Below are 20,620 nucleotides of genomic sequence, written 5' to 3'. Positions count from 1 at the left end.
GATGTAAAGTACCATCAGTAATTTATCACCAAGATGATTTTTGAAACTTGTTCAATAATGTGGATAATGCGTATCACCAAGAAACTGCAACAATACCACCAAGAATGTATCACCACGAAGATTTATATAAAAAATGCTGTTATCACCAAGATATTTGTACGAAAAGTGTTGAGTGTAGGTCGACGTTGAAAGTGCCACATGTAATGTATCACCAAGATGATTTCTAACAAATTCCAAAAACGTGTATAACTCCGCGCAATATGGATAAATTGATTTTTGTTCGAGGTTGTAGCACCAGGATAATTTTTGTTAGAATTGCGCAATGTGGACTGTTTATGTATATACGTGTTGGTTCCTTGTTACGGGGAGAAAGGACCATGTACATTTGTGGTGTGTCGCAAACTCGGCAAAGGAGTGGAGGCACCACAATTGTGTTAGGATTAAAAATTAAAAGAAAAGAAAGAAAGGCGAGATATATTTCTCTTCATAATATTTCTTTATTACAGTGGAGATTATAATTTTAACGCTAAGTTACCTGTGTATAAAATTAAGATGGCGGGGCTTCTCGGACGTTGATGGCTGTGGCTGTTGATCGCTCGACAATCGCTGGAAAAGTAGACGGTTGCCTTGTCGAGGAAAACCTTAGAGGAAAAAGTCTCCAGTTTTAAGGGGAAGCTTCCCCACACAGTTGTACCGGCATGCATGTATATGTGTACGGACAACATTACCCTACCTATGTACACATATACATCCATGTGGGCGAACTAGTGGTCGATAAAGTGGTGCTATTAGGGTGGCGCAAGTTAAGAGGGATTTAGGCTTCGGGCCTAAAAAATAGATATAAAGGGCCCTATAGAGTAAAAATATTGATAAGAATAACAATTTTTCGTTAATTCCCCACAGAATAGAAATAGCTACTTTCAAATAAAGATAAGGCAATAATAATTCATAAAATTATGCTTAAACTTCTATAAATTCAAATTATTAATAAACAAAATAGTCTATACAGTTTCGTGGTGGCAACGGCGCGCACCCACGGAATTGTAGAGGAGTGGATTTGAGCGGAAAAGGGAGGAAATAAGAAAACGAAAAATTTCGAATTAATATTCAGGGTGACAAATAGGTTTATTGAAAAATATTGCAAACAACAAGTGTTAAGTAAAATTATAACAAATGTTGTGGAAATTAATGTAGATATTTCGTAATATTCATATGAAATGAATTTGGAATATTGCTTACCTCACGTGGACGTTGGCAGGATGCTTTCGCTTAGACGGCTGGATCGAAAAGAGACCGTGCGCTCGGCAGAGAAAAATTATGAGCCCACTATACGGCCACTTTCGTTGAGTTTCCCCGCCGAAAGTTGCTATATAGTCGGTCCATAGCAGTAAATTAAAAGAAAGTTTAAAGTAATGTGTATAAACAATTGCAGCTTATACATATGAATGTGGGTGTGTATTTGTGAACACACCTTTATGAATGTATAGGTTAACTGAGTACATTGCTACGAGGGAGGGCAGATATGTTTCGATTTTACCTCGTTACGCGTTTAGTTGCTGTGGGCCGACCATGGGCAGCGCTTCTCTTCGATGATGTGGTATGGAGTGCGGTGTCCTGCTGCCGCCAATTGTCTTGTTCTTGTCGTTCTTTCTTGAACTTTTCCGCCTTCCGTTCATGCTGTAGCAGAGGCCGAAAACTACGCCTCCCAGGATTGCTGGTTGAGGGGTTTTGTTCGGCTCTAGACATTTCTTCTTCCAACTCTGCCTCCTCGACTTGTTGGGCCCAAGACTTAGTTGGTCCCGATAAGTGGATCGACAACTCGTCGTCCGATTGGTTGTCGTCGCCGACGACAATGGTTTCTGCGCATGCAGGACGTTGGTTCTCGAGGTGAAGCGTAGTATGGTGCTTCTCGTTACGCCTTTTGCATCGATATTTGCTTTTGCAGTTGTCAACGCGATAAAACGGCGACAAACAATTCGGGCAGTCTTTATGTAGTAGGACAGCCCGTAACCTTTCTTCGGGCGACTTGCTTCTGTACTCAGCGCAGAGCCTCATACTATGATTTCTACCGCAGAGCTGGCAGGCGACGTCGAAGCGCTTGTCGCTTCCCTCTGACTTGGCCAATAGAGTTTCGAAACGGGTCATGATCTGCAAAGAATATCGGTAACATTGGTCATGACCACATAAATTGGGTGGGTTCTGTTTGGGTGGCGCAAGGTGACGGAAAAGCAAAAGGGGAAAAATCTTACGTGATTTCAATAACCGTACATGTAAATGATGCCTTAGGGCGGCGTCAGTTAGCAGTTTACCCCAAACTTCAGCCCTGAATTTAACGTCAAACCCAATTTGTGAACCTTGAAGGAACAAAATAAAATACGACCTTTGTCAAAGTTATTAAAGAGTCGAAATTGCCTAACTTTTCGTTATGTTTTGAATTTAGTGCATTCATTCTGATAACTTTAATAAACTTCGTACGTTTTAACTTTGTCGTCAAAGTTGGAGTCGTACGCAATGTTAAATTCTATCTGACGCCGACTTTTAGGACTAGTTTATTTAGAATTTAATTTTTGTAATTTTGGTCGGAAGATGTCGCCGAAAGTAGTCCTAAAAATCTATTTTTGATTTGTGGTGAACTTTGTTTTCACAACAAGTGGCCTGCCACCACACGGAACGGTTCGAAACCTGGCTGGAAAGGTACAACAAAGTTGCATTTCTATCATTCAACATTATTTTCGACGTGTATTGTCGATAATGTTGAGATTTGTGGAATTAAGTATTTTAAATCACGACCAGATGAATAATGGGTCGAGACATGTCGTGCGTGACGTGTAGTGCATGACGTGTAGTGCGGCATGTAGTGTGTGACGTGTAGTGCGCGCGATGCGTGCGCATGGGGCCTAATGTCGGTGTTGCCATGCATTGACTGTCAGAAGTAAAGTGTAGACATTTGACATTTGCTACAATTTTTTTCATTTCCTGAATGAAAAAAAGTCATTGATTTAAAACACGCGGTGGTGAGTATGGCAGCTAGTAAATTGTAATATTTTCCCTAATTCATTTCTTCTTTTTTTCAGATTTTCTCCTCGTGCAAATATATACAACAGCCTGTTCTTTTTAATGGCCTTTCGAATATCGAGGTGGTTCAATAGTTAATTTGACAATATAGATAATCAGCATGAGCTGCTGGAAGAACGTTTGATATTTTATAATGAATAAAACACAAATCGTGTTTCAACATGATAGCCAAAGGTACAAATCCCTTACATCAAAACGGATTCGAGATGCATAAGTTCAGAAATAGTTTTAGGCAAAGGTTAAGGCCAGCCACAGTTACGTGTAATGAAACCAAGAGTAATTGGTTCATTACGACTATATTGTCTTGCAATATTTAGGTGCATGGAGCATACGAACGGCATTTTCTATTTGGTGGGCGCACAGAGAAATAAATAACGTGCGCGCAATGGCAATTGAACATGGTCAATCATTTCCGCTAAAAACGTAAAATCCTCAATATCGCACATAGAGTACAGTGAGTCGTCGACGGTGCAAAGATTAACAAATATGTCCATTAAACTTCTAAGCGTAGATTTCGGCAAATGATATGCATAAAGTTGAATTTGATCCGCCGTGGGATGTAAACCAGCTTTTTTAAGTGATTCAGGTTTCTCTTCAAAAATTTTGCGTAATACATGCAGATCGTCTGATTTGACTGTGGTAAGATGACCGTGTTCTCACTGTGTGCGATAACGTCCAGCGCTGATGAAACAGATATTGTATCAAGTTCACGTTCACCCTTTTCGTTCATTCCAGGTTTGATTATTGAGAAGAAGATAAGGCGTCATATGCTCAAATTGAGTTCCATACCGATGGCATCAGTTGCCACCATACCTTTACAGCTATTCTCAGGATCATTGAATTTTGAAGCTTGTGCTTATTTTGTGCCGCGTGAAACCGAAGAGATATCATTTCTACTAAAGCAAACAATGCAATCACCAGGCTTAATAATGCTGATGGTTCGCTCGGTAAGTCTTTTGTAATTATGCACTTTTACTGTGTCATTTGTTGTTTCGCACATTTTGCAAAAGTGCGAAGGCACCAGCTTCACCGCAAACATGTACCTCTTCAGCGATGAGTTCTAGATAGGCCCGCGTACACGCTGAGCCTCTTTGTGTGTCAACAAATGATGAACTTCAGCTTCACATGGCATATTGACAGATGCCATTTTCACCACGTGAACTCACTGGTGTTTTCTCCTTGATACCAAATTTTCGTTCCTCTCCTGTTACCGGATCGCAAGGTGTGCCTTTTTCATTAGATTTGATAGAGAACTCCGTGGCTAATAGCTTCAATGGTCCGCAATACACCCCAGACTTGGTGCTCAAGAAACGTTCCATAGCATGATATGTTTTCCCTGAATTAGTGCGGCCAGCGGGCAGCTCGTAAAGGACGCGAAACGCTTAAGTCATTCGACGTACAACAGAACAAATTTATTTGTGCGAATAGTTGAGATTCTTTTAATTTTCGCATCGCAAGGTGTTTAATTAAAAGGCGGAAGAAACAATTAGTTACATTTTGGATCCATCTATTGCCAAAATTTATTTAGTGAACTTACGTTAAAATCAAAAAAATAGTTTTTGTTGCGCTCCCTCCCAGTGATGCTTAACAAATGCTCTCAAAAATGTCCAATAATCAAGATGTTATAGCTGGTTCACCCGTCTCAACACATCCGACACCCAAAGATCGCAAGCTAGGTGTGATCTTATCGCTTACTGGATATTGGGTTTATGCAACATTTATGGCTATGTGGTGATGCTGAGTGCTGCACATGATATTATTGCACAGTTTCATCATATATGTACCTGAAGATAACAGTTCAACTGAGACTGAAGATGAGAATTTTGAAGGAAATGTCCTTTGGTGTTGACTGGTGGAATTTTAAAATATTGCTTGCTATAACTTTGTCAGCGTCCGGTTTTTTGCTCGTTGGGTTTACGACTGCGGAATGGATGGATGGCTTTGTTGGGTGTGGTCATCACATCAGCGAGTAGCGGCATTGGTGAACCGACTTTCTTGTCGTATTCTTCGCCATTCCATACTTTGTGCTGTGTACCCCCTTTCACTGAAAAAACTACGCCTGCTGCATACATACCTATACTACTATTTCTTATTTATATCGTTGTATTCCGATTTGAAAGCTCTTAGGACAATGTAAAATCACAATTCCAACATCGTTTAATCCCGTAAATCACCATATATTTTTTTTTAAATAAATGTGGGCAAGCCGATAGCCAATTAATGTAAGGTAAAATTATTCTGTATTATATGAGATCTTATTTAAGTATTAACTATTAATACAATGCGGAATTAATGAACATTTTAACCTCCGAGGAGATTTAGACCGATCTTAATAAATAGATCAAATTTATAGATTCTTCTTACATAAAATATGCCTTAGAGAGGCTCCAAGAGGAAGATTACATTGTTGCGGGAATATGTTTTTAAATAAAGTTAGCAACACAGTGTATACGAGTGTTCAGTGGCGTAGTAGAATAATTATTCGAGGGGTGTGGGGGTCACAAAATTTAAAATTAAAATTTTATTAAGTGATGATAAGTAGTTATTGTATTGAATAATGTTATTGGGAGGAAATAGTATTGTATTTATTCAGTGATCCATTTATTGAAAATGTTGTTGTAATAATTAGCAGTAAAAAAGCAAATTTGCAAATTGATTTTCCGCAGTTTTTGAGCGAATCGGCCAATGACTTCTTCCATTGTGAGATCAATATTTCTATTGATATTTAACAGGGCAAGTCCATTCGGCCTATCTTCTCCGGTTGAATTCCTTATCCAATTTTTCAAACGCCTCAATGTTAAAAAACTTCCTTCACTGCTGGCAATGATTTCACCTAACGTGGCATTGTTTGTTGTTTGGTCGCTGCGCCAGCATTGCGTCGTTGCCTTTCCATGCTGTGTTGTGCGATGGAGGCCTACGTAATATGTTTTTCGTTCCTAATATCGTTGAAGTTCTTTCTGTGCACAAACCAAATTTAGATAAGAATGGTGTTTACATAATTTGCATAATTACTAATAGGCGCGCACATAGTACAGGTTTACAAGTAGGATATGTGTAACAGAATGTCGCCTACCGATCGCAAGGGGGTAATCTTAGAACTGATTTATTTGTTAAGGTACCTGGTATCCCTACAAGAAGGTGCAAGCCAATCCCCTTTTCTGGCAGCTTCACGTATTGCAAATAGGCATTCTTGTATTACTTCATTTTTTGATTTCAAGGATACGCAATTGTTACAAATTTAAATGTGGAATAATAAAGAAATTGTGTGTCATGAACGTGAGGATGGATATAACCAATTTTTTTTTTACTTAATATTTCGTAAATTGATAAAGCTTTATGTTGGATTTTTTTATCCTTTCAGAATATATTTGAAGAATGCCGTGCGTCAGAATTTTATTCAGAGACATACTATGTATTTCAAAAAAAAAATATTTATTTCTTTTTTTTTTCAAAAAACCCCCTATATGAGCATAAGTTCAATGCATTTGACTTAAGAACTTTGTCAGCCGAGCAAACTTCTTGTGATTCTAATGGATTTCACTATGATATTTAAAGTGACGTAGTCACAAATACAACTTTTAGCAAATCTTTGAATCGGCTTACGAAATATCACCAACGTTGAGGACGCCTTTTTTGTGTATATGCATTGCAGTACATATTGTCCAACTATTTCCAAATTAAATTTGGAGCCATTTTAAATTATTTATTAGGAATCCAATAAAAGATGTTGTGGCACATCTTCAGTATCTCAATTTTCGACTTTATTCCTATTTGAATATTTTTGGAGTCGCTGGATATTCTGGTGACGATATGAATAAATTTCTTTGGGGGTGTAAATGCAAACTTAATTGCAGATTCTGTGACAGATAATGAATCTGCGTTAGGTTATGTTGGCCTCGTTCGGGGGAACGAGAGCAGGGTTATCGGTGTGTTGGCCTCGTTCGGTATGAACGAGAGCTGGGTTTTTTTTTGGATAAAGGGATGGATACTATTAAAGTTAATTTTCTTTGTCGTTGTGCGGAAGTAGTACCAATTTCGCGATTGGTCTCGTAATTTGTCCTTTCATTGTGTGAACGTCAACAACACGTACACGGTTATCGGAACCTGGGTGTGTGTTGACGATTCTCCCCATTCTCCACTCGTTTGGTTGGAGGTTATCCTCCTTTATTACGACTAGGTCCCCGGGTTTTAAGTTGGGCTGTGGGTGTTTCCACTTATACCGTTTCTGGATCTCGGTGAGATATTCCGATTTCCATCTTTTGCAAAATGTCTGGTGCAAGGCCTTCATTTTTTGCCATCGATTGACGATTGAGGCAGGATTTTCACTACAATCGAGTTCAGGTGGAGCTAAAGGATGCCCACCTACGAGAAAGTGGCCTGGAGTAAGCGGCTCCAGGTCGGAAGGATGAGGGACTGAGGGGCCTAGAGTTGAGGCAGGCCTCAATTCGACATAAGAGAGTAGTAAACTCCTCAAAGGTATATTTATGATCGGACGCGATCTTGTTAAAATGGGTCTTAAAACTTTTATCCCCGCTTCCCACAAACCCCCCATGCGAGGATCGCGTGGCGGTATAAAATGCCATTCTATAATGTGATGGCTATATTTATTCAATGTTCCGTCCCTTGCTTCACGCAGAAATGCTTTAAACTCGGATCGTAAAGATCGCGAAGGTCCGACAAAGTTGGTACCATTGTCGGAGTAAACGTTTTTCGGACAGCCTCGTCTGGATACAAATCTGGCGAAGGCAGCTAGGAAGGACCCGGTACTAGGGTCGATTGTCGCTTCTAGATGGATGGCTTTCGTCGAAAAGCAGACAAACAGACAAACGTATCCCTTTGAAATTCGGCATCCCCTCCCTCGGTAGGATTTTATATCGAATGGTCCCGCGAAATCTACCCCGGTGTTGGTGAAGGCCCTAGTAAAAGTGGTGCGCTATTTCGAAAGGATCCCCATAAGTTGGGTTTGTGTCCGCTTCCTGTAAATAGTACAGACCTTACAGTTGTGGATAACTGATCTTATCATGACTTTAACGCGTGGGATCCAGTACTGAGTGCGGATATGACGTAGCGTCAGCTGGTTCCCTCCATGCAGGGTGGATTGAACTATAAGTCTGGATAACCTGCAAGTGTACGGAAGGATAATGGGATGACTTTCGTTGTGAGACATATCTTTGGATGCCCCAGTTCGAATGATGCCTTCTTCGTCGATGTATGGATTCAAGGGTAAAATCTCACTCTTGCCATTTAATAGTTTTACTGACTTCAAATTTGTGTACGCTTCTTGATAATGTTGCCTTTGGCATACTGTTATCAATCTTCGTGTTGTTTTTTCTATTTCGTCAGGGGCTATCGAATGAGATTCTCTCTTAAAGGAGGCTTTAGTGGTTGGGTGCGTATTCTGGAAAAACCGAAGAATATAGGATATAACCGGCAAAGCCCTTGGTAGATCGGAAAACCTATCCAGAATATCAAAGTTATTTTTTACCCAAGTTGTATGAACTTTCACCCTCTTTTCCTCCATATTCGTATTGTAATCTTCTTCTTGTGTTGGCCGATTTTCGTTGTCTTCTTATAACCAAGAAGGTCCCTGCCACCACAAAGAATTGTTGATTAGATCCGAAGCGTAGAGGCCTCTGCTTGCTAAATCTGCAGGATTTGACGCGGAGTCTACGTGCCGCCATACTTTGCCTCCCACTTTGCCGATGATTTTAGTTATTCGATGTGCCACAAACGTTGACCACGAACATGGTGGCTTTCGGATCAATGCCAGTACTATCGTCGAATCTGACCAAAGGGTTACTTTAGTATTGGAAAGTTTCATATTTTCGACCACATATTCGATTATTTATGCTAGCAGAACTGCACCGCAGAGTTCGAGTCGAGACAAGGATATGGTTTTGACCGGGGCTACTCTCGTCTTGGCCATCAGCAAGTTGGTGAAAACTTGATCCTTCGTTTGTACCCTCAGGAAAACAGTGGCGGCATGTGCTTTTTCCGAAGCATCGCGGAATCCATGTATTTCAACGCTGTCCTTTGGGGTGAAATAAACCCATCGCGGTATGCGGATATCGTTGATTTTTCCGTATTCTTGCATAAATGCGGTCCAATGATCTAGAGTAGTTGGTGATACTTCTTCGTCCCAACCCGTGCCTTCCAACCAAATATTTTGCATTATAATTTTGGCTACAATTACGACTGGTGCCAGCCAGCCAAGAGGGTCGAAAAGTTTTGCGATCGCAGAAAGTATTGACCTTTTTGTTACGGCGTGGTTATTGTCAAAGGGTTTCGCTGTGAAGTAAAAGTTGTCGAAATGGGCGTTCCACCTGATACCGAGTGCTTTTACCATGCTGGTGTCTTCAAACTCATGAAAATCCTCGCTTAATAGGTGTTGCTTCGGTATACCCTGTAAAATTTTCTTGCAGTTGGACGTCCATTTTCGCAATGGGAAACCTGCCGATTGCAATGCCGATGATATTTCGTCCCTTGCCTTGGTTGCAATTTCGATGCTGTGTCCACCGGCGAGTACGTCATCAACTTACATGCAATTTCGCAGGATATTCGCTGCCATTAGATGCGATATCTCCACGTCATCAGCTAGTTGGTGCAGCGTCCGAATCGCAAGATACGGAGCACAATTAACCCCAAAGGTTACCGTTTTCAATTCATAAAGGTTAATTGTGTTTTTGGTGCATTTGCGAAATATGATTCGCTGATATTTTTTTTGGTCTTCATTGACCCATATTTGGCGATACATTTTTTCTATGTCGCTGTTAAATACGTATTTGAACAGCCGCCAACGTAGTATAAGGATTGTCAGGTCGGATTGAAGAATCGGACCTGGATATAAGGCATCATTTAGACTTTTGCCATTAGTGGTAGGACAAGATGCATTAAATACGACTCTGACTTTTGTCGTTGTACTTCCCTCCTTTATAACAGCATGGTGAGGTAGGAAGTAACAGTCGTTTGAGTCTGGCGAAATATTGCATATTTGTTTCATGTGCCCTAAGGTTTCATATTCGGATACAGCTCTATTGTATTCTGTTTGAAGGACTGGGTTTTTCGCAAGTCGTGTCTCGTTGCGATAGAATTGAGAACACGCACTTCTTAATTAGGGGCCTAAGTTAAACTCTTTCCTAAAGGGTAAGGAGACTACGTATTTGCCATCGTTGTTCCGAACTTTTGTGGATTTGTATAGCTCCTCGCAGTAAGTATCATCTTTATTGATGTTCCTCTTCTTTGGAATTTCCTCTATCTCCCAGAAATCCGCCAGTTGTTTGTCTAAAGTGACCTCGTTGAAATATGAAACTAGGGTTTTATTTGTATCAACCGCATCTGTCCGGCCTGTCAAAATCCAGCCGAACACCGTTTCCTGTGCTATTAATGTGTTGAGCACATCTTTCCTAATGCCGCCTAACATAATTTGGGGGTATATGTCTCCGCCCAGAATTAGATCGACTGGCTCATTGACAAAGAATCGTTTGTCAGCCAGTACTAAGGCAGGGAATGCTTGCCTAGTCATTGCGTTTATTTGGCAAGTTGGAAGATTCCCTGTCAATTGTGGTAAAACCAGCATGATCGTATTGATCTTGATTAATGGGTCGGTTGGTGACCGCAGTTGTATGTTGCACGCTTCTTTTACTTGTGCAGACATTGTATTATTGATGCCCGAAACTTGGGCATGCAGGTGTTTGGATGGCAGATTAATTCTGCGCTTTAGTTTCTCGGTAATGAATGAACATTCAGATCCCGAGTCTATTAGGGCTCTCGCCGAATAATCAACACCATTAAAATGAATATTAACCTGAGCTGTCCCTAGTAATACCCCTTTATTTGTATTAGCAAAACATGAGTTCACATTATTAATCGGAGCATTTTCCCTTTCAGCATTGCGTCGTATTTGAGCTTCCCGTGAGGTAGATGCTCCCGATAGTGTCTGAAGTATTTGTTGGTTTTGGCTGATTCGAAATATGAAGCAGCGTATGATGTCTTAAATGACATGTGGCACAGTTCATTTGACTGGTGCACTTTGTTACCGAATGGCCAGCAGAAAGGCAGTTTATACACCCACGGCTGCTCTTAATTTGTTCAAACCGTTTATTGGGTGTTAAACGTAAGAACTTTTCACACTTTGAAACTCGATGTGCAGGACTTTTGCACATCTTACACGTAGGTTTGCCTACACTTGCACTTGCCTGATAGGACCCTAATTTTTTAGCAGATGTATCTGTTGTCGAACGAGATACTTGTGGCTTCGAGGTTTTGGAAACTGTATCCCCTCTTAGATCATTCACGATTTCTAGGGTTTGGAAAAGATTGGATAAGAATCTATCCATATCAGCCCATTTTGAAATTTCCGTTTTGTTTTCAATTGTTTGTTCCCGGAGTGCCAGTGTGGTTTCTGGCAGTTTTGTGGAACATAGATATGTTATAATTGCATCCCAATTTGATATGTCTATATGATGACGTTGGAGCGCCGAGATGCAATTATTTATTTCACGTTGCAGTTTCTTTATAGAGCTACCGCATTCACTCTCAACTGCTTTCAAACTAAAAATAATTTTTAATTGGGCGTTTACTAAGATACGTTTATTTTCGTATCTATCACAAAGATTTTTCCACGCTTTTTCGAAACCGTCCTTCGTTAAAGGACATCGCCCAACTATCTCTTTGGCCTTACCTTGAGTCTTTTAGTTTAAATAATATAATTTTTCTACTGCTTTGAGGTTTTTGTTACGTATATATATAGCAGTGAACATATCTCTAAATGAAGGCCAAGAAAGGTAATCTCCTTTGAAAACGTCCGTATCACACGGTGGCAGGGGCACGCGATATTCCCTGTCTCCTTAGCTTTCTTCTTTCTTTTCAGCTTTCTCAAGTTTTTCCGAAAGTTTAGCCATCGCTGCCTCGCACTTGAGAAAGCTGAAGTATGCAATTTTGTGCTTCTTTTTGATGGCCGACAGCTCTTTTCTGTATTAAGACTTTAAGGTGATTAGTGTCTTTATATCACCAAAAATAGATCAGTCAAAACTGATTTGTGTATTGCCGCAAGTGAGAATAATAAATTCTTCAATTTTTTTTTTTTATTAAAAAAATGTATGATAACTAAGCCTATTGGCCACCCAAACAACAAAAGCGTACGTGTTTTGTAGTCAACGTACTTTGTACCACAACAACAACAAAAAACGCAATTGCAGTGTATCTAGTGGAATTGAGCAAAAGTGATTTTGAACTTGGTAACGATATGTTTTTTTGTATGGAATACAAATTTCCTATAAAATTAAAATAAAATATACCACGTTATTTAACGCTAATTTCAAGTCAATTTCGCATGAGAACAAAAAATTTTTTGTGATGTGACAGTGAACTTTGTCGTACTACCTTGAGCTGTGTCCGGACAATCTTACCGCTGGTGGGGGATTGTTCCAGATAGTCACAAGGTGGAAGTGTACAAACTTTAACTAGCTGCCTGTCTTTTGTGGAGATAAGTGTGTGCACGAGAAAGGGCACGAATTAAAAAAAAAATGTTCACTGCTAATATGCGCTCAAATATAAATAAAAAATATCAATTTCAAATTCACTTACGCATCACTAAAATCTTCAAAGTTATATTTTAACACTTCGAATTTGTATTAAAAAAAATTTTTTTTTTTTTACATCTATTCCCTATGCACGGAATATATTAAACCACGTATGTACCTTGGAATATGGAATTTCGTTGAAGTGAAATCTGGATGCTGATGTGATGATTGTGTGTTTGTTGTTGTTTGGAGGTTGGATGTTGTTAATGTCGCTCAAGAATGATACGATGTTGTGGCCAAAACTTTGTGTATATTAATATCGTTCCTTGCTAAAATGTGGAGTGGACTGTATGATAAATATATCTGGTTCTCTTAGTTCGGCGTACATGGACCATATACAATTTCGTGGTGGCAACGGCGCGCACTCACGGAATTGTAGAGGAGTGGATTTGAGCGGAAAAGGGAGGAAATAAGAACACGAAAAATTTCGAATTAATATTCAGGGTGACAAATAGGTTTATTGAAAAATATTGCAAACAACAAGTGTTAAGTAAAATTATAACAAATGTTGTGGAAATTAATGTAGATATTTCGTAATATTCACATGAAATGAATTTGGAATATTGCTTACCTCAGGTGGACGTTGGCAGGATGCTTTCGCTTAGACGGCTGGATCGAAAAGAGACCGTGCGCTTGGCAGAGAAAAATTATGAGCCCACTATACGGCCACTTTCGTTGAGTTTCCCTGCCGAAAGTTGCTATATAGTCGGTCCATAGCAGTAAAGTAAAGGAAAGTTTAAAGTAATGTGTATAAACAATTGCAGCTTATACATATGAATATGGGTGTGTATTTGTGAACACACCTTTATGAATGTATAGGTTAACTGAGTACATTGCTACGAGGGAGGGCAGATATATTTAGGCCTGTGGCCTAAACATAGTCGTAACATAATTGGTAAGAAAATGTAATTACAAAAGCATAAGCTTAAGTACATAAAAGAATTCCAGTTTACTCATAATTTTGTCAAGTACTCGTAACGAGATATGTACACAGTCAAAAAACAAACGTAAACAAATCAAAATGAAAAAATATAAAAAAAGGATATGAACGAATAAATTTATTTCTTTTTGAAATCAACTTACAATTATATCATACAAATTATTACCGCAAAACAATTGAATGTGAATGAACCATAGAAATTTTGTAAACATAAGCTAGTTTAAGTAGGTCATAAAGTAAAAAAACAAAAAACTAAACACACTCAAAATTTAATTATGTCATTTGAATAGCCATACACAATTACTTAAATATGACACAATTCTTTCAAAAAGCGGATAGTGTAGTTTGTCTTATAATCCATTTGGCTTACATTACACTAAATCCATTTCCATTCCCATCCATTGCCCAAAATAACGAGTGCAATCAACTCGAACACAATAAGTTTTTATGCCTTTCTATATGCATGATTCATATTTGCTTACGATTGTCGGTCAGTTGCATTGCCCGGCGAACTGAGTACATACATATACATATATGCATATGAGTATATGTATCTAAATCAGATATAGGCAAATAATGGCACAATTGTGCACACTCAATTCACACGTATTCTTATTCTCTTTAGTTTGGTAGTCACTGATCATTTGGCGTAGCAACATCGATTGTGTGCGTCGCTCGCAATGTTGACGAATGCTGTCCATATGTATAGATACTATGAGTACATATTTTCTAAACAAATATATGTATTGTGGGGTGTATGTTCTGCAAAAAAATTCATCTTAGTATAAACCATTATTTTACCGAGTAGAATTGGCAAAACTTAAAATCATGCACTCTTTTTTATACTATTTATTTGCTTGTTAGCAAGTAACAAGCAAAGATCGTTCGAGAGAATTTTTTTAATGCGCTGAAGTGAAAAAAACTATTTTATTTTGATCAACCCCCTTTTTTATCGTATAAACCTTTCTTATTAACACATATATCATTTTTCTTCCCTTCGTTTAATTTGTATATATTTTTATGAAAAAAATTAAAAAACGTTGCAATCGAAGCAAGTTTTCATCGTGGCTAAATCCACACAGGCGCGTCGAATTCTGAAAGCTGCTCACGAACAGAGGCCACTCCTCAACCTTACCACTGAACACTGGTAGATCCTTGTGCAACACGTGTCGCGAACTAATTTGTTGCGCTTTCAAGCCTACAGCATTTGCTTCCGACGTAGTGCGTACCTGCATGTGAGGCTCTTTATGCCCTCTGCCTATGACTACCCCATCGTGCCCAGCACCTGTTCCAAGCTCTCTTTCCCTATAATATATGAAGCGCTTAATAAATTTGCAGCTAGAAGACATGTCGCATAATAGATACAAGAAATATAATTGTTGAGGATAAGATTGACTTAGGACAATTCTTTTCCAGGCTTATGAAAGTAGCCGACAATTTAGGACTTGTAAAAATACAGTTGCACTTATGAGGCAAATTGTTTAAGAATAATTATACTCGAGTTGGCAAATTTAAAGAAATAGGTACCAAAGTTCTCAAAAATTTAACAATTTCATTAACTCCGGAGGTTATGCATGTAGCAAATGTAGAAAAAATGTAACAAATCCTTCGTAGATACCATGATGATCCTGTTTTTGGTGGCCACCCAGGAATAAACCGCATGACATACTAGATCAGACATAAATATTACTGGGAAATAGTAAAAAATTGCATCCACTGTACCTTCTTTTTATCCATTGCTTTAACTACTACATATCTACCTTGCTCTTGCAACAACTGCAGCTTCTAAATTTTCTGTATGTAATATGCTCGGAAACCCCCGCCTTTAGATCAGTGTTTATTGCCATCCGATTAGTTACGGTCATCTTATTCCATATGTTTTAATTTTAGTTTGGCTCAAATGAAATGAAATTACGATGCAAAAGCTTTGTAATAGGTAAGAAAATGTAATTACAAAAGCATAAGCTTAAGTACATAAAAAATTCCAGTTTACTCATAATTTTGTCAAGTACTCGTAACAAGATATGTACACAGTCAAAAAACAAACGTAAACAAATCAAAATGAAAAAATATAAAAAAAGGATATGAACGAATAAATTTATTTCTTTTTGAAATCAACTTACAATTATATCATACATTATTACCGCATAACAATTGAATGTGAATGAACCATATAAATTTTGTAAACATTAGCTAGTTTAAGTAGGTCATAAAGTAAAACAACACAAAACTAAATACACTCAAAATATAATTATGTCATTATTTTTATTGGGCCAAGTAACAATTTTAATATTATTTTTATTGGAGCTTTTCGGCCGGGGTTTTTTTTCCTTCTTAATAAAACAACGTTTTATTTAGTCATCCTACACTTTTCGACGCAATGTTTGCGTCTTCATTAGGGATTTTTTAATTATCTGCTTATTATAAAAACGAAAAACAACTACAATAATACTTGCTATTTTGAACATTTTTTTAGAATTTAACAAATTTGACTTAAAATTTTTTGTACATTAACACTAATTATTTTTTGTTAAATAACATTTAAAGTATAGACATACACATCCATAAATACATCATTGACACACTGTACACCCTTTGCTTTCTTACTGTCTTACTTAATAACCGCTTAACCGTCTAAACGGTTATGGCCGTCCAACAAGGTGCGCCAGTCACTCCTTCGCTCCGTCAACCGGCGCCAATTGGTCACACCAAGGGAGTTTAAATCGTTTTCCACCTGGTCCTTCCAACGGAGTGGGGGCCGGCCTCTACCTATGCTTCCATAGGCGGGTTCCGATAGAAACACTTCCTTGTCCGGAGCATTATCTTTCATTCGCATAACATGGCCTAGCCATCGCAGCCGCTGCGTTTTAATTCGCTGGACTATGTTGATGTCTGCGTATAGCTCGTACAGTTCATCATTAAATCTTCTTCGGTACTCGCCATCGCCAACGCGTAGAGGTCCATAAATCTTTCGAAGAACTTTTCTCTCGAACACTCCCAAAGCCGCTTCATCTGCTGTTGTCATGGTCCTTGCTTCTGCCCCATATAGCAGGACGGGTACGATAAGTGACTTGTAGAGTATGATTTTCGTTCGCCGAGAGAGGACTTTACTTTTCAATTGCCTACCTAGTCCAAAGTAGCATTTATTGGCAAGATTGATTCTTCGCTGGATTTCAGTGCTGATGTTGTTGCTAGTGTTGATGCTGGTTCCCAAATAAACGAAGTCTTTTACTATTTCAAAATTATGGCTGCCAACAGTAGCGTGGTTGCCAAGGCGCATATGCGCTGACTCTTTGCTCGATGACAGCAGATACTTCGTTTTGTGCTCATTCATCATCAAACCCATCTTTACCGCTTCTTTTTCCAGTTTGGAGTAAGCAGAAGCGGGTGTTTAGGCCGATGATATCAATATAATCAGCATATGCCAGTAATTGCACGCTTTTATAGTATATTGTTCCAGTGCGGTTAAGTTCTGCAGCTAGTATAATTTTCTCCAGCATCAAATTAAAGAAAGCGCACGATAGGGGGTCACCCTGTCTGAAACCTCGTTTAGTTTCGAACGGCTCGGAGAGGTTCTTCCCAATTCTGACTGAGCTGATGGTGTTGCTCAACGTCATTTTGCACAGCCGTTTAATTTTTGCGGGGAAACCAAATTCAGACATAGCGGCATATAGGCAGCTCCTTTTCGTGCTGTCGAAGGCGGCTTTAAAGTCGACGAAGAGGTGATGTGTGTCGATTCTCTTTTCACGGGTTTTTTCCAAGATTTGGCGCATTGTGAAAATCTGGTCGATGGTAGATTTACCAGGTCTGAAGCCGCACTGATAAGGTCCAATCAGCCGTTCCACGGTGGGCTTCAATCTTTCGCACAATACACTTGAATGGACCTTATATGCGATATTAAGAAGGCTGATTCCACGATAGTTGGTGCATTTGGCAGTATCCCCCTTCTTGTGGACTGGGCAAAGAACACCTAGATTACAACCGTCGGGCATGCTTTCGTCCGCCCATATTTTGCTAAGAAGCTGCTGCATGCGCCTTACCAACTCCTCGCCGTCGAACTTGAATAGCTCCGCAGGCAATCCATCAGCGCCCACGGCCTTGTTGTTTTTCAATCTGGTTATTGCTATTCTAACTTCGTGATAATCTGGCTGGGGGACATATATTCCATCATCATCGATTGCGGGATCGGGTTCTTCATCTCTGCGCGGTGAATTGCTGCCTCCATTTAGGAGAGCAGAGAAGTATTCCCTCCATAATCTAAGCACTCTCTGGACATCAGTTACAAGGTCGCCGTTTTCATTCCTACAGGAGTTTGCCCCGGTCTTAAAACCTTCCGTCTGTCGCCGTATTTTTGGTAGAATTTTCGGGCTTTATTCCTGGTGGCTAGCAGCTCAAGCTCCTCGCACTCACGCCTTTCTGCTTCTTTCTTCCTGAAAAGGCGTCTCGCTTCCCTTTTCAACTCAAGATAGCGTTCACACACTCCTCTTGTCGCGCTCGCTTTTAACGTAGCCCTGTAGGCAGCGTCTTTTCTTTCGGTTGCAACGCGGCATTCTTCATCTTACCAGTTGTTTTTCGTGGCCGCCGGTAACCAATTTTTTCCTCGGCGGCAGTACGAAGTGCTTTGGAGATATGCTCCCACTGCTCCTGTATTCCTTCAGGATGAGTTGTGCTCTCAGAGAGCAGGTGTGAGAGTCGAGTTGCTAAATCATTGGCAGTCTGTTGTGATTGAGGCTTTTCGACGTCTATATTTCCTTTGTTACTTGGTTTTAGCCGCGTTGAGGCGGTGCGTATTTTGGCTGCAACGAGATAATGGTCCGAGTCGATGTTAGGTCCTCGGATCGTGCGCACATCTAAAACACTGGAGGCATGCCGTCCGTCTATCACAACGTAATCGATCTGATTGCGAGTATTTCGATCAGGAGACAGCCATGTAGCTTGATGTATCATTTTATGCATGAATCTCGTGCTGGATATGACCATATTTCGAGCACCGGCAAAGTCAATCAGCCTCAGTCCGTTAAGAGAAGTTTCATTGTGTAGGCTGAACTTTCCGACTGTAGGGCCTAAAACACCTTCTTTGCCCACCCTGGCGTTAAAGTCGCCAAGCACGACTTTTATATCATGACGGGGCAGCGCTCGTATGTGCGTTCTAATTGTTCATAAAAAGTGTCTTTCACCTCATCGTCTTTCTCCTCTGTCGACGCATGGGCGCAGATGCTTTCACCAGTCAAAAATCTACTGTGATTGCGCTAGCATAGGCGCAGTTTATGCAGTCAATATCGTTTCTATAGTTTACTGTTCTCACAATGTTTTGTTGTATGCGCGATCCTTCTATCGTAATTCTTCTTCTAATTTTGTTCTCCACATCCAGTATCTTTACGTTGTCAAAATCAGCTATGTGGTTTTGATCAATTAAGTGTTGCGCCAATGCTGTGTTATTCTTTTTGTTTTTGGCATCTAGTTTGTGTTCGTTTAACCTCGTTCTTAACTCCATTTTCGTTGTACCGATGTAAACTTTATCACAGTTTTCGCCTTCTTTGCCCATGCATGGGATTTCATAAATCACGTTGTGTAGTTGTTCCTTTATTATTTTGTCTTTGGTTTTTGTGTAAATGCTTTGAATTGTGTGATTTGGTTTGTATGCATAGCTTATGTTATTGGTTTTGATAATTTTGTGCAAGGTGTTGTTGTCTGTTAGGCTTGTATATATGTGACTCCTGTGTATATTCTTCTGTTGCTATCATATGTTGTTGTTGTTGCGGTATTACCCTTTTTATGTCTGTGATATTTTCGGCCGCAGACATTAGAGCATCTATTATTTTATTAGGGTAGCCATTTTTTGTAAGTATTGTTTTAGTGGTTTTCTTATTTTCTTTTATGAACTCCTGGTCGCTCAAGGAGTTAACTTTATCTATAAAGTTAATAATGGTGTTGTTTTTTGATTCCAAGGGTGGTTAGATTGGTAATTGATCATTCTTGATGAAGCTAAAGCTTTTTTATACCAATTCGTTTTTATTTTATTGTCTATGTTGTGGATTTCCATGTCTAGGAATGTAAGTTTATTACATTTTTCCGTTTCCAAAGTAAATTTTAATTTATTATGTTGTCCATTAAATATTCTTAAAATTTCATCTACGTCCTTAACCTTAACAATGGCGAAAATGTCATCTACATACTCCGTTATGTATTTGATGCTTATGTCGTTGGATTTTAGCCCTATGATGCTATCGTCAATAATCTTGTCTAGGACTATGTCGGCTATTGTTGGTGATAATGGATTGCCCATTGGCATCCCATAAATCTGCTGATAGTATTTGTTGTCGTATACAAAATAATTATTTTCCCTGAGGCAGAATTCAAGAATTTTGAGGAATTGGGTTTTTGTGATTTTTGTGTGGTTTTTAAGGATAGGTCATTGTTGTAATATTGTGTTAATAGCCAGATGGATATGTATATTAATGAACAAGCATATCACGTCCAGTGATATGAGTATTTCATCGTCGGCAATGTGTATATCTTTTATGGCTTGTTTTAGTTGGATTGAATTTCTAATATTATATTTTTCCGAGACCACGTTTTTTTAAATCTGACCTACGAATTTTGATAATTTCGAACAGGGAACATTTATTGATGTTGATATTGGGCGAAGTGGTGTGTGTTCCTTATGAACTTTTGGAAGGCCATAAAGGCGTGGGGCTGTGGCTGCTGTGCATGTCAAATATCTTTTTTATTTTTCGTCGATGTTGTGGGTTTTGTAGATTTCATTGACTATTTTGTTATTTTTCCTCAATAGGAACTGGGTTGGATCATTGTTTATAGTTTCGTAGGCCACCGTGGTGTGATGGTAGCGTGCTCCGCCTATCACACCGTATGGCCTGGGTTCGCACCCCGGGCTAAGCAACATCAAAATTTTAGAAATAAGGTTTTTCAATTAGAAGAAAATTTTTCTAAGCGGGGTCGCCCCTCGGCAGTGTTTGGCAAGCGCTCCGGGTGTATTTCTGCCATGGAAAGCTCTCAGTGAAAA

General features: G+C 39.3%; 1 pseudogene; it reads right to left on the bottom strand.

The window, feature by feature from the left end:
• Positions 1-3,231: 3,231 nt before the first annotated feature.
• On the bottom strand, positions 3,232-19,882 carry LOC137239995 (ATP-dependent RNA helicase SUV3 homolog, mitochondrial-like; annotated as a pseudogene).
• Between the last annotated feature and the right edge of the window lie 738 nt (positions 19,883-20,620).

Source organism: Eurosta solidaginis, chromosome 1, assembly GCF_040869045.1.
Source record: "Eurosta solidaginis isolate ZX-2024a chromosome 1, ASM4086904v1, whole genome shotgun sequence".
Classification (NCBI taxonomy): Eukaryota; Metazoa; Arthropoda; class Insecta; order Diptera; family Tephritidae; genus Eurosta; species Eurosta solidaginis.
The sequence above is the reverse complement of the archived record's forward strand: the minus strand, read 5'-3'. Positions and strand labels throughout refer to the sequence as shown.